The 22263-nt window shown below is 41.3% G+C and overlaps 1 protein-coding gene and 5 non-coding genes across 6 annotated transcripts in view; 1 reads left to right on the top strand and 5 right to left on the bottom strand.

Annotated features, from left to right (window-relative positions):
* The window catches only part of LOC138069278 (zinc finger protein 184-like), a 1142341-nt gene that overhangs the window by 1034431 nt on the left and 85647 nt on the right, over nucleotides 1-22263 (bottom strand). The gene's annotated exons all lie outside the window — the stretch shown is intronic.
* TRNAA-AGC (transfer RNA alanine (anticodon AGC)) lies at nucleotides 1658-1729 on the bottom strand. The gene has a single exon. It is a non-coding gene; the product is annotated as a tRNA-Ala (tRNA).
* Nucleotides 7982-8054, bottom strand: TRNAR-CCG (transfer RNA arginine (anticodon CCG)). Its single transcript has one exon. It is a non-coding gene; the product is annotated as a tRNA-Arg (tRNA).
* Nucleotides 9206-9278, top strand: TRNAK-UUU (transfer RNA lysine (anticodon UUU)). Its single transcript has one exon. It is a non-coding gene; the product is annotated as a tRNA-Lys (tRNA).
* On the bottom strand, nucleotides 12606-12677 carry TRNAA-UGC (transfer RNA alanine (anticodon UGC)). Its single transcript has one exon. It is a non-coding gene; the product is annotated as a tRNA-Ala (tRNA).
* Nucleotides 16626-16698, bottom strand: TRNAF-GAA (transfer RNA phenylalanine (anticodon GAA)). Its single transcript has one exon. It is a non-coding gene; the product is annotated as a tRNA-Phe (tRNA).

Raw genomic sequence — 22263 nt, 5'->3', positions numbered from 1 at the left:
CCTCAACCAAAACACCTGACTAAAGTAAAATCTCAGAAGCCCTGCGAACAGCAGATTTAGATTCCTTACCTTCTACATTTCCTCACTGAACTTCACTTTTCTCTTCTTGTTATTGAATGAATTAACAACACCTCATGTAACACCATACTGATGGCCCAGAAGATGTGGCCAAAGGTGTTTGGGTGAAAATAAGAAGAGATATATAAATTGCTTGTATTTAACAAAACAAGCAAACAGAAACCACTTTTTTAGAAATCAGCACAAACTACTGAACATTGTTGCTCTGCACTTCGTTTTCTGTGCAAGTTGAGTGTTGGGAGAATGTACAAAAATTGTTCCATTTTTCTTTATGAAAGACTTTGCAAGATAACTTTTGTAGAAGAGGACGTTCTAAAACATGAAGTCAAAAATTTTAAAATAGTGTCTAATTTCCATCATTTGGAGAAACTAAAACCTGACTCCTAGTTCATTCAAAATCACAAGGAAGTAGGGATCCATCAGAAGCTCAGCTTCCTCTGGATTCAAACCCTGGATAGATGTTCAAAGGAGCCAAGCCACAAAGCCCCTTCCCACCAAGGCCATCTCTGGGCTTTCTCCACTCAAGCATGTTGGAATGCTGCTGTCTAAACCATTTCAGGGCAACGATTCGAAGAATGAGTTTTCTTTCTCTTTTTTTCTCTTCTTTGTCTTTCATTCTCTAGACTCCTGACATGGGTGAGTAGACAAAGAAGTGAAAAATAGCTTAGGCCACCTTTTTCCATTTTGCCAACCATAGATTCTCAGGGTATTTTTCCTTTTGCTCTTCATTATCCTCGCTCTATTTGGCGTGCAGCCCTTCCACTCCCCTGGCGAATCTCTCAGGCAGCTGTCAAAAGCCGTGAGACATCAGAAGTTCCCATAAAGAACTCTCTGGCCACTGTAACCCGTGAGACAGTCCATATTTTGGATACACGTTTCCAGGAGAAGGGAGTATCTGAACCTTAGTACTGTGAAGCCTCAGCCATGACATGCATGCCCATGTTAACTCAAGTGCTCTCAGCTGGAAGCCTGAACGTTTTGCTCCTTCTCTTGGTAACCTCCTCTGGATGGCAGATTGCCCACATCATCACATCAAGGGGCCTGCACCTCCAATGCTTTTGGCTATGAACCCCAATTGGAAATGCTAGAAGAAAGGTACAAAAGAGCAGAATCTGAAAAGTTTCCTGGGGAATTTAGATCCAGATGGAAAGAGAAAACGGTTTCCAAATGTTGCAGCCTCTCTTGTACTGTCTATAAAACCAAAGCTGTAGCGTCGTGGTAACAAAGCCGCTGTCATGTTCCAAGTCCAGTTGCTGAATGCAGGAGTTTGCAAGACTACAAGACTGCCTGAGACACATACTCCTCACTTTTTGTTTCGGTCAAGTACTGTGAATTAATTCACCTCTTGTCTTTAATTCACACCCGGACCAACGTCCCTTTGGCTGTACTCCGGGAACGCGCCTTTTTACTTCAAGTATTACTTTTTAACGAAGATCATGGCATCTGGTCCCATCACTTCCTTGGGAGATCCAAGGAATGTCAAGCCCCATAATTAAATGTTACACAAGTTAAAAAGATCTGTGTACAGAAACCACCGCGATGGAAGAATCTCAGCAGTGTGGGAAACACATGGAACTTGTGGAGGTGCTGGGGATTGAACCCAGGGCCTTGTGCATGCTAAGCACGCGCTCTACCACTGAGCTACACCCCCTTGCATCAGAGTGCTCTGATACTGTCCCTTGTTATTTTTTAAAAATCATTGGAGAAAGGTGTTGGTAAGATAAGTTCAATTCAGTTCAGTTCAGTCGTTCAGCCGTGTCCGACTCTTTTCGACCCCAGGAATTGCAGCACGCCAAGCCTCCCTGTCCATCTTCAACTCCTGGAGTTTACTCAAACTCATGTCCATCGAGTCAGTGATGCTATCCAGCCATCTCATCCTCTATCGTCCCCATCTCCTCCTGCCCCCAATCCCTCCCAGCATCAGAGTCTTTTCCAATGAGTCAACTCTTCGCACGAAGTGGCCAAAGTATTGGAGTTTCAGCTTTAGCATCAGTCCTTCCAAAGAACACCCAGGACTGATCTCCTTTAGAATGGACTGGTTGGATCTCCTTGCAGTCCAAGGGACTCTCAAGAGTCTTCTCCAACACCACAGTTCAAAAGCATCAATTATTCGGCACTCAGCTTTCTTCACAGTCCAATTCTCATATCCATACATGACCACTGGAAAAACCATAGCCTTGACTAGACGGACCTTTGTTGGCAAGGTAATGTCTCTGCTTTTCAATATGCTATCTAGGTTGGTCATAACTTTCCTTTCAAGGAGTAAGCCTCTTTTAATTTCATGGCTGCAATCACCATCTGCAGTGATTTTGGAGCCCTAAAAAATAAAGTCTGACACTGTTCCCACTGTTTCTCCATCTATTTCCCATGAAGTCATGGGACCAGATGCCATGATCTTCGTTTTCTGAATGCTGAGCTTTAAGCCAACTTTTTCACTCTCCTCTTGCACTTTCATCAGGAGGCTTTTGAGTTCCTCTTCACTTTCTGCCATAAGGGTGGTGTCATCTGCATATCTGAGGTGATTGATATTTCTCCTGGCAATCTTGATTTCAGCTTGCGCTTCTTCCAGCCCAGCGTTTCTCATGATGTACTCTGCATATAAGTTAAATAAGCAGGGTGACAATATACAGCCTTGATGTACTCCTTTTCTTATTTGGAACCAGTCTGTTGTTCCATGTCCAGTTCTAACTGTTGCTTCCTGACCTGCATATAGGTTTCTGAAGAGGCAGGTCAGGTGGCCTGGTATTCCCATCTCTTTCAGAATTTTCCACAGTTTATTGTGATCCACACAGTCAAAGGCTTTGGCATAGTCAGTAAAGCAGAAATGGCAAGATAAACACCTCCATTATTTTCAGTTCTTCTATTTCTGAAACCTCTGGGCTGAACTCTTGTCTTACGTCTAGGGCAGGCAAAAGAGAAATTTATTCTGGACCAAAGAACCTTTAGATCTTTCCACAATCCTCTTCCCCATAAGGGGCGGTTTTCCCAACTGCCTCTTGTGCCAGTTCCAGTTCACCACGAGGGAGAGTCCCAGAACTGAATCTTCTGTTATGTCATCAGATCTCCCCTTTAGAAAGTCTTCCCTTGCCCACAGCTACCAAAAAGATGCAAAACAGTTCAGTCCAGTTCAGCCGCTCAGTCGTGTCCGAATCTTTGCGACCCCATGAATTGCAGCACGCCAGGCCTCCCTGTCCATCACTGACTCCCGGAGTTCACTCAGACTCACATCCATCGAGTCCGTGATGCCATCCAGCCATCTCATCCACTGTCAGCCCCTTCTTCTCCTGCCCCCAATCCCTCCCAGCATCAGAGTCTTTTCCAATGAGTCAACTCTTCGCACGAAGTGGCCAAAGTATTGGAGTTTCAGCTTTAGCATCAGTCCTTCCAAAGAACACCCAGGACTGATCTCCTTCAGAATGGACTGGTTGGATCTCCTTGCAGTCCAAGGGACTGTCAAGAGTCTTCTCCAACACCACAGTTCAAAAACATCAATTCTTCGGTGCTCAGCTTTCTTCACAGTCCAACTCTCACATCCATACATGACCACAGGAAAAACCATAGCCTTGACTAGACCGACCTTTGTTGGCAAAGTAATGACTCTGCTTTTCAATATGCTATCTAGGATGGTCATAACTTTTCTTCCAAGGAGTAAGCATCTTTTAATTTCATGGCTGCAATCACCATCTGCAGTGATTTTGGAGCCCCCCCAAAATAAAGTCTGACACTGTTTCCACTGTTTCCTCATCTATTTCCCATTAAGTGACGGGACCAGATGCCATGATCTTTGTTAAAAAGTAGTACTTGGAATAAAAAGACGGGTTCCCGGAGTACAGCCAAGCGGACGTTGGTCCAGGTGTGAGTTAAAGACAAGAGGTGATTTAATTCACAATACTTGACCGAAACAAAGAGTGAGGAGTGTGTGTCTCAGGCAGTCTTGTAGTCTTGCAAACTCCTGCATTCGCCACCTGGACTTGGAATATGACAGCGGCTTTGTTACCACGACGCTACAGCTTTGATGTTATAGACAGTACAAGAGAGGCCGCGGACAGAGGAAAGAGGAGAAATGTGAGCGCTCCTGTTGTAGCGTCTCTCAGATCGAGTTATTTGCGCAGAGGAGAGTGCAAGGGAAGCTGCGCGCAACCTGTGAAACAGATTCGTTTTTCCTAAAACGTTCCAAAGCTTGACAAATCAGCAAATTTCATCAGTCCCCACGGCGGAAAAGGACAACACTTTCCATCTTTAGGCAAACATGGGTGCCATCGTTAGTCTACAATTTTTGGACAAAAATCCCAAACCTTCTGGCAGGGGAGGGAATGGGGATGGGAAGACAGGTGCCCGGTTGGGTTATATTATTACCATACTGGAGAGACGAGCGTTGCGAAGTGGAATCAGCAGAGGGAAGGTTGGAGAAGGGAGAGTAACTTGGTTCTTGGAGGAGAAAAGGATGAAGCTGATGCGGGGCAGAAAAGAGAAAGAGAGGCAAGCAGAAGAAGACAGAAGAGGATCATTTGGAGATGGATCTCAATGGAGAGGCGCAGAGGTGGAAAGTGCCCTCGCTGCTGCACTTTCTTCAGGCCCTGGGGAAGAGAAGGCTCCTTCCCAAGGCAAGTGGTTTGAAAGACTGTGTCTCACAAAAAGATATGTCCGTTTTAACCAAGATTTTATTACTCCGAGCGTGCTTTGCTCCACTTTCTGTCGCGGTAAACACAGGTTGAGCATTTTCGAGGGCGCACCTGTGGTTGCGTGTATCTGGAGCAGTAGCCCCCGTATCCGAGGTTTCGGAAAGGCGAAGTTGTTCCTATCCCCAAATGGCAGCAGCTTCGAATTTAGAAACGGGTTCCAGCTGCGGTTCTGTGCTTGGGCATTTCAACTGGCATCAACAGATTTTAGCATGTTTGGTTTTAAAATACAAAGGAAAGAATGGGGAAGGAGGTGAGGTTAAGTAGTAGCAAAATGTTTTGGGTTTAAATAGTAATAAATTCCCACTGAAACCTTCGTATTCCCAGGTAGATCAGTTGGACCCGCATCAGGACCTTAGTCGGAAGACCCAGGATTCAAGACCCCGTTCTGGTGTAGATTCTTTCACTTTCCTCATAATTTCATACATACACAAAAAAACTACTGAACCCTGCTTTCGTTTGGAGCCCGTTACTAGTCACATGCTTATTCTTTTGTTTTAGCCTCTGTTGAATGTTACTTCAAAATCTTCATAGAAATCAGACAGTGACATAGGTTCTATTCGTCACCCTCTTGTTGAATGTGGGTGCTAACCAGTGCAAGAGCCCTGTTAGAAATTTGCTCTCTGCAGCAAAACCTTTGCTCTAAATCGTTTTAAACACTCTCTTCTTTTGTAGGTCTAAAAGAGAGATCATTTTGGTTTTATAAAAAGTTTAAAATTGAACTTAGTTATAAAGAAAAATAGAGAGGACATTACAGAAAGTTTCCCTATACTCTCACTCAGTTTCCCTAGTAGAATGATACATTGGCCAAATTAATGAACTGAATTGATAAATTTTAGAAAATGGAATCCATAATCTTTTCAGATTGCCTTAGTTTTGCTTAGTACACCTTTTCATTTCCAGGATATTGAACCAGGAATGCTAGAAAGGATCTAGTCTAATGATGTTTAAATTGGTGAAATTTATCCAGGGGACTTCCTCTTGCCAACTGTGAGGTTTCTCAAAACCATCCAAAAATGACACTGATTTTATTTTTTTAAGAATATCTAGGGAAAGCTGATTTTTAGTGTTGAGCAGGTGCCTTCCTTCTGCATCACAGGCAGATTCTTTACCACGTGAGCCGCCACCCTTCTGCATACAAGATCATGTGTTAAATCCCTTGTATCTCCGTGTGTTTTCTCTACTCTGTAAGCAAATCCTTCTTGCTGCATCTTTTCATTCATTTTCTCATGAGTTCCCTGCTTATATAACAAGAAAACCAATGATTCAATGGATTGCTTTTGCAGCTGTTCCAATGCTAGAGGCTTTGGTTCCACATAAGGTGGCTATTTTGGCAAAAGGACAATAGAATGGAAGACGGAAAAGTCTATCTTAAATCTCCACCAAGAAAAAAAGGCCCAGGGTAGTCCCTGGCAGTTCAGTGGTTAGGACTGCACAGTTTTCACTGCTGAGGATGCAGGTTCAATTCCTGGGTGGAGAATTATGATCCTACAATAGAAAAAGAGACCCACCCCTACTTTAAGGGGAAATTCACCTTCCTTTCTACCACTTCTAGAGAAGGATTCTGAGCAAGAAAATTCAGGGTCATTATTGTATCAATAACTATACACGCCTTAGTACTTCTGAAAGATGTACTCCTTAGTACTCCTGAAAGATGATGATGCTGTGAAAGTGCTGCACTCAATATGCCAGCAAATTTGGAAACTCAGTAGTAGCCACAGGACTGGAAAAGGTCAGTTTTCATTCCAATTCCAAAGAAAGGCAATGCCAAAGAATGCTCAAACTACTGCACAAATGCATTTAGCTCACACGCTAGTAAAGTAATGCTCAAAATTCTCCAAGCCAGGCTTCAGCAATATGTGAACCGTGAACTTCCAAATGTTCAAGCTGGTTTTAGAAAAGGCAGAGGAACCAGAGATCAAACTGCCAACATCTGCTGGATCATGGAAAAAGCAAGAGAGTTCCAGAAAAACATCTATTTATGCTTTATTGACTATGCCAAAGCCTTTGACTGTGTGGATCACAATAAACTGTGGAAAATTCTGAAAGAGATGGGAATACCAGGCCACCTGACCTGCCTCTTCAGAAACCTATATGCAGGTCAGGAAGCAACAGTTAGAACTGGACATGGAACAACAGACTCGTTCCAAATAGGAACAGGAGTACATCAAGGCTGTATATTGTTACCCTGCTTATTTAACTTATATGCAGAGTACATCATGAGAAATGCTGGGCTGGAAGAAGCACAAGTTGGAATCATGATTGCCAGGAGAAATATCAATCACCTCAGATATGCAGATGACACCACCCTTATGGCAGAAAGTGAAGAGGAACTCAAAAGCCTCTTGATGAAAGTGCAAGAGGAGAGTGAAAAAGTTGGCTTAAAGCTCAGCATTCAGAAAATGAAGATCATGGCATCTGGTCCCATCACTTCATGGGAAATAGATGGGGAAACAGTGGAAACAGTGTCAGACTTTATTTTTTAGGGCTCCAAAATCACTGCAGATGGTGATTGCAGCCATGAAATTAAAAGAGGCTTACTCCTTGGAAGGAAAGTTATGACCAACCTAGATAGCATATTCAAAAGCAGAGACATTACTTTGCCAACAAAGGTCCATCTAGTCAAGGCTATGGTTTTTCCAGTAGTCATGTATGGATGCGAGAGTTGGACTGTGAAGAAAGCTGAGTGCCAAAGAATTGATGCTTTTGAACTGTGGTGTTGGAGAAGATTCTTGAGAGTCCTTTGGACTGCAAGGAGATCCAACCAGTCCATTCTGAAGGAGATCAGTCCTGGGTGTCCTTTGGAAGGAATGATGCTGAAGCTGAAACTCCAGAACTTGGCCATTGGAAAAGACTCTGATGCTGGGAGGGATTGGGGGCAGGAGGAGAAGGGGATGACAGAGGATGAGATGGCTGGATGGCATCACCAACTCGAGGGACATGAGTTTGATTGAAGTCCAGGAGTTGGTGATGGACAGGGAGACATGGCATGCTGGAATTCACGGGGTTGCAAAGAGTCGGACCCGTCTGAGTGACTGAACTGAACTGATGAGGTATAACTTGGTGATAAGACACCAATGACAACATGCAAGGTTATCAGTAATTAATGGGTATACTAATTTGGCTTTTTAAAGATGCTTGTCCCATTTCAGGTTTTCTTTTCAAGGTCAGCCTTTAGAGGTCAAATGAAAACAGATTCTGTTTCTTGGCTGAGATGAAAAGAACGACCACGAAGGGACTCGAACCCTCAATCTTCTGATCCGGAATCAGACGCCTTATCCATTAGGCCACGCGGCCAGTTGATGAGGTCATGCTTTCAAATCTGAAAGCTGAAACGTGGTACGTTTCTATTTTCAAATTTCTAATTTCAGTTAGAGGACGATTTCATTGACAACATTTCCACCCCAAAGGGCATAAAACTGCATCAAATCCCTGACAATAATTACTAAAATTAATAAATGGTAAGGCGTTCAGAAGTGATGCAAACTTTGAAGGCTGTCTTACCTAAGTCACTGAAAATGATGATACAGTTTCGATGGAAACTAATGAGCCAAGAACTGAGGTCTGCAATGAAGGAGTGATGACAGCATAAGGAGAGGGAGCTTCAGAACTTGGCATGTTCTGATCTGTTCTATTGCAAAGACACAAAGGCACATCCTCCAAGGAGAAAAACCTGTAAGCTCAAACAGAAGAGTAGCAGCTAGGGCCTGGACTGAATGAGTCTGAAGAAACACCTCGTGCTGTTTCCTATGAAATTGTTTTAGTTAAATCCTTTTCCTTCTAGAAATGGGTTCAATGAGAAGCATTAGATTAGATAATGGTCCCTTGTTGTTTTCCCGTGTGGAGAGACTGTTGGTTCTAGTAGAAACTGAAGAGTGGAAATCCACACCACATTGGGCTGGCCAGCAAGAGCTGTTACACTTGGTTCTCAGCCTCCCATCAACTAACTCCAAGACCCCCCTTGCCAAAGGAATGCTTGGGGGCAGTCTCAACAACCAGCAGAAAGGGACCTGTTACAGAACATTTTCTTGCATCTTCAAATTCCTCCTCCTTCAACTCTCTTTCTCTCTGCCTACAAAGGTTGCAAGAAAGATGTGCAAGACAATGAAGAGGGATACAAACAGAAATAGTGTGAGTACTGTCTGGAGAAATTTAGGTGAGGGACTTGGCAAGAAATGAAACTCTCTGTGTCTAGCAATATGGTCTGAAACCCAGCAATGCTTTGTCTAGGAGACACAGCATCTCTGGTTCTGAAAACCTAAAGAAGGAAGACAAAGAAGAGAAGAGGAAGGAAAATGTTCCTGATAATTGCAACATTGCTCTCAAACAGAATCTTTTTAGCACTGAGGAAAATTCAAGAAATCTGACTTGGGAACTAAAACCTGAAAGATAAAATAAATTGGCCAAATGTGCAAAGATAATTACTCAGGGAAAACCTAATAATAGGAGCCTGGGTAGCTCAGTCGGTAGAGCATCAGACTTTTAATCTGAGGGTCCAGGGTTCAAGTCCCTGTTCAGGCTTGCAATACTCTATTTTATCTTTATTCACACAGGAATGAGTTCCGGGAAAAGATGCCCTGCTTTGTATGAGTATGTGTGCAACTCTTGGTAATCCTATTGAAACTTTGCTCGTTGCTTTACAAGGATGAAATGATTGTGTGATGAATTTAACAACCCTAAGGGAAAGTCTTGGGAAATTGTTCAGACTAGAGACTGCAGACCCAAAGGTTTGGATTTTATGTAGTGTTTAGAAGAGAATCTCTTTCTTCAATTGACCGGGGGTGGGGGTGGGGGTGGGGGGTTGGAAATCAGCCAAGACTTCTGAACTCTAATAACAAAGATAAAGTCTTGAAACCAGAAACACAAGACACTTCAGCCAGCAATATAGAAAATCAATTCAAATGACAGCAGCTACATCAGAAATGATAGAGTGGCACATTTTCCAAGTGCTTAAAGAATGGAATTGTCAGTCCAAAATACTATATCCAGAGAAAATATCCTTCAGAAATGAAGAAGACAACAAGATAGTCTCAGATAAAGGAAAACTAAGGTAATTTGCTGCCAATGAACTACCTTAAAGAATGGCTACAGTAAGTTCTCCAAACAGAAAATAAATGATAAGAGAAAAAAAATTGGATATCAGGAAACAAACAAGCAAAAACATGGTGAGTACAGTAAACTTTCCTTGTCTTGAGTTTTCTTAATTATGTTTGAAACAAAAGTATAACAGTTTTGAAACAAAAGTATAACTCTGTTGTGGTTCTAAGTATATGTGAAAGAAATGCTTAAGACAATTATATTACAAATGAGGAAAAGTAAAGTGACAAAAAGGAAGGTGAAGTTGCTACATTTCACTTGAACTGGTAAAATGGTGACACCAGTACACTCTGATAAGTTAAATATCTATAATGGAATTCTTAGAGTAACTACTTTTAAAAACATCTGCACAAAGAATACAGTAAAAAATAGTATAGATAAATGAATATGAAATTCTAAAATATGTACAAGTGGTCCATAAAAAGGCAAGAAAAAGAGAACAAAAAATAAAAATAACAGAGAACAAACAAAATAAAAAATTAAAATTCCAGACTTAAGCCCTGCATACCAATAATTACATTAAATGTAAACAGTCTAGTGGCACCAATTAAATCCACAGGGTAGATTAGAAAATATGATCAAACTATAAGCTGTCTATTTATAAAAATATTTACCTCAAATATAACCTGTAAATATATAATCAGTTTGAAATTAAGAGGATTTAAAAAATGTCATGCAAATGTTAATCAAAAGAAAGCAGTATATCAATATCAGATAAAATAAACTTTATAACAAAGAAAAGACAAAGGAGGACATCACATGATCAAAGTGCCCATCCATCAAGAATGGCATAGCAATTCAAAATATGAATGCGCCAAATCACAGAGCTGAAAAATATGTGAAGAAGGAAAAACAAAAACAAAACCTGATAGAGCTGAAAGGGAAAATAAGCAAATTTACCAATAAAGCTAGAGACTTCAGTGTCTCTCTCAGAATAATTGATGGAACAACTAAACAGAAAATGCCCAAGGACACTTTTCAAATCCATCAAATATCCAAGATAGAGCATATCCTGGGACATAAAACAAACCTCAACAAATGTAATAAACTTGAAGGATATAGTGTGTTCTCTGACCACAGTGGAATCGAACCAAAAGTCACAGACAGATGAGGCAGATTTTTCAAACAGTTGAAAGCTAAACAACACAATTCTAAATAACCCATAGAATAAAGCAGAATCTCAATGGACACAAGAAAAGAAAAAAAGTCTCGTATTAGTCATCTAAGTTTTCATTGAGAGAGCCAAAGGGAAAAAGAGTGAAAAAAGCCTAAAGCAAGCAGAAGGAAAAAAATAATAAAAATCAAGGTCGACGTAGGGCGGGGGTAGGGGTGGGGGTGGGGGTCGGGGCGGGGGGTGCCGTGGGCAGCACCATGGTCAGGAAATCCGGTATCGGTTTGTCTCCCAAGGTCTTGTAGCTCTGGTTCTGAGATCCACAGGGTCCAAGCTGAGGACAGGAACGGACAGCAGGATGATCCAGCGATTTTTTGCCCCTCAATATATACGGAATCCGGAATCCTTTACTGAACGAAAGAGCACCAGGGAGATTTGGCCCCTGGGCCCGACGTGCAAAATGAACTTGCCGTTTGCCAAATTATTTCTTGAGATCCCACTGTCCTCGTGGAAAGGGCAGAGCTTCCCACTTTCAGACAAAATTTGGTGCGACAGCCAACTCAGGTACTAGCTTTAGAGGAAATTCTAAATTATCCTTGATGGGCGAAGCAAGAAATCGACCTTGTTCATCAGCTCCCCCCGTTGATTCTGAAAGTCAGCCAGGTTTGGCAGTTCTCAGCCTTTGAGGCGAGAGAGCTGAGCTGCTTGGGAAAGTTAATGCCAGGAGGGCGATTAGTGTGGGTCAAGGCAAAAGAACTTGAGAGCAGAAAGCAGGGAATGATAAGGAAAGGCAAGCTGAGACATGGTGGAGTACAGGGCTGCCGCGCAGCCACAGGAAGGTGGAGGAGGAAAAAATTGGACAAACGCTTAGGTTGACAAAACATCTGGCTGGGAGGAGAGGCGGTGAGCTGCCCGTCTCTGCTGCGCTTCCTCTGGGTACACGGAAAGCTCACAGCTCCATGCTCGACAAAAGAAGCGAGCCTGCGGGCACTTTTCCGCAGGAAGATCCCCTTCGTTTTGCTCGACTGTCGCAGCTTTCGGAGGACTTCGTTGCTCTTTCCCGGCGTCGAGTTTCTGTTTTCGGTGGATCCGGGAGGGATTGGCGGTTTCCGATCGCGGGGCAGCCGGGCCCACAGCGTCCGGACACACACGCGCCAGTGGTAGGAGAAGCGGTCAAAATAGAAATGGGATCCGCCTGCGTCTTTAGATTTCAGCACCAGAGGTATAGGCAGGAGTGAGGGTTTTTTCCTGTGTTGAGCTTGGAATGCAAGATATGAAAGGTAAGCCAGTAATCAAGTATCTTTAACTTGAAACGGTTTCAGAAGCTCACTTAACTTCCCTCTAAATAGTTTGGTGTGTCAGTTGTCAGAACTTTAATCTCAGGGCCAAGAAGTCCAGACTCTGTTCTGATTAGAATCCCGTTCTTTGTCCCACTTGGTTTTTGTCTTCCTTCTGCTGTGGCAATCGTCTCGGTGCCGTCGAGGTTCACAGCAGGAGATGAGGGATTTCACCGAAACCCATTGGGTTATGTTTTTATTATCTATGTGCACAGGACTATAAGGAGGAAAAGCTTAGGAGAGCTAAATCTGTCCCTTGAAGAACAGTTTGAGCGTATTCCAGAGAAAAACAGAACCAACGCCTGGAGGTGCCGGGGATTGAACCCGGGGCCTCATACATGCAAAGCATGCGCTCTATCACTGAGCTACACCCCCTCGCTGGCTACCTTATTGCTAATACTTTTCTGGAAATTAATTTTATTTCCTGAGGTTCTGGATTCCTGAGCGTCTTGACAGTAGCGTTTAATGCCAAGTTTTAGGCCGGAGACCCTCAGAAACCAAAGAAAGGATATTGATACTCTAGCGTATAGAAGTTGTGCCAGGGATCAGCCCGGGGCAAGGCAAAAGATTGGAACTTATCAGATAAGCTCAAGAAGTTTCCACCGTGGCCTTAAAACGTGGTTGGGTCTCCTATTACGCTTGACAAGAAATCAGATCACGTCTCGGTATCTGGCTCTTAGATTTCCTCCAAATATGTCTTAGTGGCTCAGTGGTAAAGAATCGGCCGGCCAATGTAGGAGGTGCAAGAGACGCGGGTTTGATCCTGGGTCAGGAAGATCCCCTGCAGTAGGAAATGGTAAACTACTTCTGTATTCTTGCCTGAAAAATTCCATGGACTAAGGAGCCTGGCAGGCTACAGTCCACGGGGCACCAAGAGTCAGACGTGACACATGCACAAAAATGCCTTAAACTGAGACATCCAAGGCCATTGAAATTCAGCTTCTTTCTAGCCTAAAACGCTCCGTGGTATTTGCTGTTTGTTTGTTCCATGGGAATTTTAAGGACTAGATTTGATGGAGGAAAGCACAACCAGTAAAACACCTTAGAGCAAAGCATTTAGCCCTGCAGTCTAAGGGGCTTTTCTTTTTTTTCTCCCCTCTTCTAACCTATGCACCGGGGTAATTCAGCGGACCCATCAATGATCCAAAATCTCTTCTTCATAAGGCATGAATGAAACAACAGCTTTAGCAATGGAGAGGAGTGTTAGACTATGAGAGTGAGACCAAAGACAAACAGCCACAAGATATTAGGGATAAAGATAAAATATGTGTGTGTTTGCTCAGTCATTCAGTTATTTAGGAAGGCAGGAAAAGCCATGTCATTACAAATGGAAAAAATTGCAGAAAATGTTTTAAAAATTCTTTTGGAAATGGGAGAAAGATTGGAAATGGAGAAGATGAGCAAGCTTTGCTCTTGTTAAACTCAAGATCTATGTGGTGCATGCTTGTGAGAACATTACATGGCAAACTCAATTACTCCCAGCCTTGGATTTGAGAGTAATCAATAGACACATGGATGTGGATGGTGGATAAAGACAGAAAAGTGTGCTCATTAGTGCTATTTGTAGGAAAATAAGCTTGTTCCTGGACATTTCTTGAATACTGGGATTTACTATGATTAAAACTGTGTTCTTTGAACTATACAAGATCACAAGAAAACACATTTTCTGACAGTAGATTCCTAGTGGTTAATACCTTCTCCTTCTGGTTTGCCCATTAATGAACTTTTGCCAATATTCACAAAATAATTTTGAGTTCCTCTTGAAATTGGAAGAATATAATTTGCCTGACAGACTTGTACCTTCAGTATTTTTTAGCTCGTGAACTGCTAAGGAGGATTATTGTGACTGGTGCTATAAAATATGATGCTTTCCAATATTAAGAAGGTTGGCAGAAACACTTCTGGGTCATAATGTGTTGCACCTGGAGAAAACTGCCTGTCTATTGGATTCTCAGGGATTCATAATAATAAGGTATACTTTTTTTTCTTTTTGCCCCATGAACAAGTTGGGAATTTTAAAAATTAAATATTTAGAGCTATAAAAATGTTGAGTAACTATTCTGTACACCTGAAACTAATATGATATTGTAAATCATCTATACTTCAAAAAAATCTAGACTATGGATTCATTTAATATAGAATTCTTATGAGGAATTAAACTTGTAAATTGAGAGACAGAACACACTCATGCCATATATACTCAATTCAGAAAATCAATGACATACAGGTTTAATGCTGCACTGTCCAAAATGGTAGCCACTAGCCACTTTGAGTATTAAACACTTGAAAAGATGAGATGTGCTGTAAGTGTAAAATATATACCAGACCTCAAAGACTTAATATGATATTTAAAATTTAACCCATATCACTAATAATTTTTATTGACTACTTATTTAAGTGATAGTTGATATATCAAGTCATTTATATAGTCTTCTTAAATTAAGACCATCTATTTTTATTTTTAATATGACTACTACAAAATTACAAGTTATAAAAGTGACTCATTTATGGCTTTATTATATTGCTATTGGATAGCCATAGCTACAAGAAGATATTACATGTTTAGGTGTTGTTCTGGGAGAACCCCAGAACCATTTGTGTGGACATGACACAAAGCATTTACTTGCATCATTTCCTTTGATAGTTATAGTAGCATTTTTGACATAAATATTATTAGCCTTATTTTTAAGATATGAATGGAAAACTATGTTTTGTGAATTACCCAAGACCTCTCACATCAATAGAATATAAAGGGATCATTACTGAATTAGGCAATACAATACTCAATGATGCTGTTTGTCCAATCAAATGTTTCTTTATGAGATAAAATGCAAGCTACTGAACTGAGGAGGGATAAGTAGCAGCTAATGGATAGTTTCTAACACCAAGTTCCTGTATAGTGAATGTCTCCATATTGCCCCTACTGCTTCTAAGTTTGTAACAATTTTCCATTTGCAACTTGATGCAGTTCTAATGTTGAAATATTGTTGCTTATTTTCTTCTGACTAATCCAAGAATTGTTAGTAGAAAACAGACACTGTGAAACTGAAACAGAAATTCAAAAACAAGAAAATAATTCGAAATGACACAAGGGATAACAAAGAGTTTCAAGGGAAAAAAGTTGAAATAAAAAGGAAAAAATGTATTTGTATCTGAGTCTTGATGACTTTACTGTCAATTTGCTTTCATTTTTCAGTATTCTTGGTCCCTTTGTGAAAGTTCAACAGAATAATTCTTAAAGAAGTGCTTATTTTCATTCTTTCCTAGATAATAAAATAGAAATAAGATGTGCAAATTCTAAATCGAGGTGCAAGATTGAAGGAATGTCTTGTCAAAAGCAAAACTTGCGATGGTCTTGTAATTGTTTAAAAGTTTCAGAATGTTCACCAAAGCTCCTATTCCAACAGTTTAAAAAGGGGGTGGACTCAAGATGAAAACTCATATTTTCTGATTGGAAATTTTTTCTTGTGTATACCACTTCCACATATATACATTTATACAGTGTAGTAGTCCTTTTTCTACAGCTTCCCCACCCCCACCCCCCAACCACCACCACCAATTTTTGTGATTAAAAAGATCACACACATGTCGAGTCCAGCTCGACAGCACAGGTTCCTGAAAGCACGAGGAGACAAAAGAATGAGAAACACTCAAGAAAGTTACAGTGGGGATCAGGGGACCAACACCACCACGAGGTGAAGGTGCCCAAACTGATCTCAAGCCTGCTTTATTATACTTTTTGAGACTTGCTTGTACGTGTTGTACATGAGCATAGCAGGCCAGGTGGCCTTCAATGATAATCCTGTGCAGTTAACATTTAACATTTTTGTATCCCTGTTTTTCTTCCTCAAGGACAGACCCAGTTTATCTTTATGTGCCTCCCAGAGGATGGTTTTCCATCCCCAGGCATACATCTTGCTTTCAAGATGTTTTTTTTTTGTTCCTTCTTGGATTCCTTCAGGAGTCACATAACTGAGTCATGTCCCTTCAGCAAGATTGTTTAATTCTTTTGTCAGGCCTTTTAGTAGGCTTGTCTCCGAGACACACACACATCAAAGCAGAAATGAATTTTAAGTGCAAGAGGTTGTAGCATGTTGTAATTTCTTAGCTCCTAGGAAAATAATTTCCTGGGTTTTAAAACTTTAAATAAAATACCTCAGTGGGATAGCAACCAAAAGGGAGCGAAACACACACACACATACACACACATATTCTTTGATTGCATTTGCGAAAAGCCGTAAATACTGTTGTCAGATACAGACTCGCGATTGCAATACAATTGTTATCTAACGGGTTGGTAATTACCCGAAAGTAAAACCGAGCTGCCGAAACCCGGGATCGAACCAGGGACCTTTAGATCTTCAGTCTAACGCTCTCCCAACTGAGCTATTTCGGCTACTTGCAGGCACTGTATTTAGCTGTTTCCCCAAAATAGTGGAGTTTTCAGTCGTGAGGGCTAAATTTACCTCGTTCAATATCGCCCATTCATTCGCCCCCATATATACTGGCTCCCCTGAAATCCATGTCTAAAAATAGGATCCAATTTTAGGAGACAGTGGATGGGTTGATAGAAAAGGAGGGAAGTAGAGGGAAATAGATTAAAAACAAAAAGCTGCATATATTTTTGCTTGGTCACATTCGGCTACTCCACTAACTCAAAGACTGCTCAGAAAACTGAGGGAATTCAGAATGAAATTATCGACTCATCTTTCAGTTTTTTTTTTCCGTCTTGCTCTTCAATGACAAGGCTAAAAGAATGATTTGGCACGTTAATGTGAAGATCGGCTTCTTGCTTCGGATGGAAGAAATTAGGAAGGAGCCAATTCTCTTTTATTCACTCTCTTTTCCTGGCTTTCCTTATGCTGACACGTAGCCAGTTAGTGCGGGGACCAGAGAATAGAAACCGGAACCACTTAAAGACAATCCGTCAGATAATGTGTTTATTTCCGTGTGAGCAAGCAAAACGTGTTTTTTAAACGAGAAAAGTAGATGCATGTGTATGGTTTCCAATCCTCTCATAAAGAAAGGATACACCATTACTGAATGACACCTCTCATAACAGAAAGATCCTGAGGATCCTTTTTGAAATAGTAATCATATTTCTGAGGAAGTCTTCAAAGATTGGATAGTTGGCCAGACACAAAAGCCATTGTCTCAAATCCCACTATTTCTTAAACCTTTAAATTATATCCTCTTAACCTGTAACCCTGGGAGAAATGGAAGGGTAGCAAACCAAATAATACCGTTTCTGCTCTTAAGTCATTTCATCAGTTCTTTCTAAGGTTCCCGCCCCAGCAGGAACCTCAACTTCCTGGAGGTATTTTTTCTGCAATGACCAGGACAGATTTCCTAGTGGAACTTTTCCCCTGACTTCAACCTCTCTCCTCTTCTCTTTCCTATTCTTATAAAATTTTTCAGCTCCTCTCCTCCTTAAGAAAAGATGAACTACAGTCTGAGAGAAGGTATTTCAATGCTTATGTTTAAGGAAAGACATTATCCGTTAAGAACTTTTACAAAACAGTAAGAAAAAGACTAAAATCTCATTAAGAACAAATTAACAACAGGTCACAAAAAGAGGATACCAAAAATAGCCAATAAGCAATTTAAAAGGTGCCCAACATAATATGCCCTGAGGGAAATGTAAATTTAAAAACCAAAAACCGAATGAAATAATACTTCTCTTCACCGCTCAATTACCTAAGATATAAGCATCTGAATGCAGAGTTCCAAAAAATAGCAAGAAGAGATAAGAAAGCCTTCCTCAGCGATCAATGCAAAGAAATAGAGGAAAACAACAGAATGGGAAAAACTAGAGATCTCTTCAAGAAAATTAGAGATACCAAGGGAACAAGTCATGCAAAGCTGGGCTCATTAAAGGACAGAAATGGTATGGACCTAACAGAAGCAGAAGTGTTAAGAAGAGGTGGCAAGAATACACAGAAGAACTATATGAAAAAGATCTTCATGACCAAGATAATCACGATGGTGTGATCACTCATCTAGAGCCAGACATCCTGGAATGTGAAGTCAAGTGGGCCTTAGAAAGCATCACTATGAACAAAGCTAGTGGAGGGGATGGAATTCCAGTTGAGCTATTTCAAATCCTGACAGATGATGTGGTGAAAGTGCTGCACTCAATATGCCAGCAAATTTGGAAAACTCAGCAGTGGCCACAGGACTGGAAAAGGTCAGTTTTCATTCCAATCCTAAAGAAAGGCAATGCCAAAGAATGCTCAAACTACTGCACAATTGCATTTATCTCACACGCTAGTAAAGTAATGCTCGAAATTCTTCAAGCCAGGCTTCAGCAATACGTGAACCGTGAACTTCCAGATGTTCAAACTGCTTTGAGAAAAGGCAGAGGAACCAGAGATCAAATTGCCAACATCTGCTGGATCATGGAAAAAGCAAGAGAGTTCCAGAAAAACATCTATTTCTGCTTTATTGACTATGCCAAAGCCTTTGACTGTGTGGATCACAATAAACTGTGGAAAATTCTGAAAGAGATGGGAATACCAGGCCACCTGACCTGCCTCTTCAGAAACCTATATGCAGGTCAGGAAGCAACAGTTAGAACTGGACATGGAACAACAGACTGGTTCCAAATAGGAAAAGGTGTATGTCAAGGCTGTATATTGTCACCCTGCTTATTTAACTTCTATGCAGAGTACATCATGAGAAATGCTGGACTGGAAGAAACACAGGCTGGAATCAAGATTGCCAGGAGAAATATCAATCACCTCAGATATGCAGATGACACCACCCTTATAGCAGAAAGTGAAGAGGAGCTAAAAAGCCTCTTGATGAAAGTGCAAGAGGAGAGTGAAAAAGTTGGCTTAAAGCTCAGCATTCAGAAAACGAAGATCATGGCATCTGGTCCCATGACTTCAAGGAAATAGATGGGGAAACAGTGGAAACAGTGTCAGACTTTATTTTTTAGGGCTCCAAAATCACTGCAGATGGTGATTGCAGCCATGAAATTAAAAGATGCTTACTCCTTGAAAGGAAAGTTATGACCAACCTAGATAGCATATTCAAAAGCAGAGACATTACTTTGTCAACAAAGGTCTGTCTAGTCAAGACTATGGTTTTTCCAGTAGTCATGTATGGATGTGAGATTTGGACTGTGAAGAAAGCTGAGTGCCGAAGAATTGATGCTTTTGAACTGTGGTGTTGGAGAAGACTCTTGAGAGTCCCTTGGACTGCAAGGAGATCCAACCAGTCCATTCTAAAGGAGATCAGTCCTGGGTGTTCTTTGGAAGGAATGATGCTAAAGCTGAAACTCCAGTACTTTGGCCACCTCATGCGAAGAGTTGACTCATTGGAAAAGACTCTGATGCTGGGAGGGATTGGGGGCAGGAGGAAAAGCAGACGACAGAGGATGAGATGGTTGGTTGGCATCACTGACTCGATGGACATAAGTTTGAGTGCACTCCGGGAGTTGGTGATGGACGGGAAGGCCTGGCATGCTGTAATTCATGGGGTCGCAAAGAGTCAGACAGGACTGAGTGACTGAACTGAACTGAACTGAACTGAAGAGAACTGATAATATCAAGAGCTGCTGAGCATGTGGAGCAACTGGAATAGTCACTCTCACACTGCTGATGAGACTGTAAACTGGTGCACACACATTAGGAAACTATTTGCAAATACAGACTAAAATTAAATATACATATAAGCTATGCCCCACCCAATAAAAAAAACTCCACAGCTGCATTTACACCCAAGAGAAATGCATGAGTATTTTCCTTGAAAGACATATACAGAATGCCAGTGACCACATTAGACATTTCAGATCGAAACTTGGAGCAGTCTAAATATATATCAACAGTAAATGGATTTAAAAGTTTTGATGCATAGTATTCATACAATGGATTACTACGAACAATGAAAAAAGAACTACCAATACTAGCAACAATATGGATGTATTCAACTTTTAAAAAAATGAATGAAAAATCCATACTCAAATCAGTACATATTGTATGATACTACTTATATTATTTCAAAACACACAAAAAACTAATCCATGGTGTTAGAGAGTGGTATTGATTGGGATGAGTCACAAGGAAGCTACCGGGGGTTTAAATATCAATTATCTTTCCCAGAGCTATTGGTTACATGGCATATAACCCATCAAACTGAATAATTAAATTTCATCCATTTTTGTTTATATTAATTAAGCCTCAGTTTAAATAACAAAATAAAGAAGAGAAGGAAAAAAAAAGATCTCCTTGGATACCCCTTTGCCTCTAGTACATCTTATCTCTTTATTAGTATTTGAATTTCAGATTGTGGTCTGCAGGCTGATATCTGGCTAAGAATTGTTTTTTACCCATCTGAGAGCATGAGGAACTTTTTATATAAAGCGGACAGTACCAGGACATAGGAGTACTTTTGTTGAATACAGTAGAAACAATTTCAGGGGCTTTCAGAATTTCAGAAATAATAATCTCTGGAATGAGGAAGTGACAGCACCTGAGAGGCACCTGCCAAGTGAATTTTAATAAAAATTTATAAAGTGTGTAAGGCTTCCCAGGTAGCTCAAATGGTAAAGAATCTGCCTGCAGTAAAATGTGTATATCTGGACAAGTTCTCAAATCTCAGTCTCTGATTTGGAAAGAGTTGAGCTTTTTGCCTTTAGCTAAAATTCGGTGGGAATGTAAATTCAGATACAAGTCTTTAGACAGCTTCCTCTAAAAAATACTTTAGATTCTCTTACAGATTCTTTCTCCCTCAGCATTCCTCTACCAATCCAGGGTTTTACCCACTACAGCACCTCGCCCCCAATCAGACCAAGCCTCAGCTTATGCAGGGGAAAGGCTGAGCTGGAAACTTAAGGAAAGTAATTAGAACCCAATGTGGAAATTTACACATGAATGTCAACACGGAGATTGAAATGCGACTAAAAGTGAGCAAAACTACTGTGCAAATTCCATCGAGGAGCACATAGGATGAAAGAGAGGAGCCCAGCTGACCCGAGAAGGAAGAGGCAGGATGGGGTGAAGTGCAGGAAGTAAAGGAGAAAAGGGACGGGAAGGAAGTGGACAGAGGAAAAGCATCCTCAAAATTATTAGGATTTGAGGGGAGTTTGGGGGTCCAGGCTCCATATCTTTCTGTCTCCGTCCAGGTATGAGAGGAGAGATGCGTTCTCAAGGGATGTAGGCTTGTTGCAGAAAAGGATCTGGCTCCTCTAGTCCAAGACCATTTTGGCTTTGGGAGCGCCTCACAGCTCTTTGCATCATTGGATGGACAAGTGGAGTGCCTTGGGGATGTACTTGAGGTGAGTTTTCATTTAAAGTCCCGGAACGGCTGGGATGGGTAGCTTGGAAGCTGCACAGATGCCCCGGTTTTCGCGCTTGGATGCTGTGAATCGACCGGTTGCAGCTGCAGCTTTGAGATCCAAGGAAGCGTCTTACTTCTTAAGGCTTTGCTTGAAACGCGAAATATGAGAAAGTTTCTGTTGCTCGCTCCACATACTTCCAAATCTTGCTCCTGAAGAAACTCTTCCTAACATTTGCAACAGGCTCCTCTACTACTTACATGATGCTAGGAGGAGTCTCAAAGGAGTCTGAAGAGCAGAATGGGAACTGAAGACCTTGGTTGCAGAAAGCCAGTCACAGAACAAAGGGTGATACCTACAGAGGAAACCATTCTCCCCTCACTCCTTGTACAGGCACAAAGGCAATATAGAGGAATCATTCAGAGGTCAAGGGGATGACCTCAAAATTGGCTGTACAGGTGACTTGTGACAACTGATGGACAGTTACAGCTTCCTCTGGAGATTAAGAAAAGGAGAGGGTGCATTATGGAAGATCTCCAGGTTTCCTGGCTTTTGTAGATGGAAAAAGAGACTGCTTTCTGAACATTTAACAGATTTCTTGCCTGGTTTTCCCTTTTGTGACTGAAAAAAAAAACTTTTTTTTTTTTTAAAGTGTATCCTCCTGTGGATCTCTGCTTAGGC

This window comes from Capricornis sumatraensis, chromosome 22, assembly GCF_032405125.1.
Source record: "Capricornis sumatraensis isolate serow.1 chromosome 22, serow.2, whole genome shotgun sequence".
NCBI classification, from domain to species: Eukaryota; Metazoa; Chordata; class Mammalia; order Artiodactyla; family Bovidae; genus Capricornis; species Capricornis sumatraensis.
This window is presented reverse-complemented; position numbering and strand designations above follow the sequence as displayed.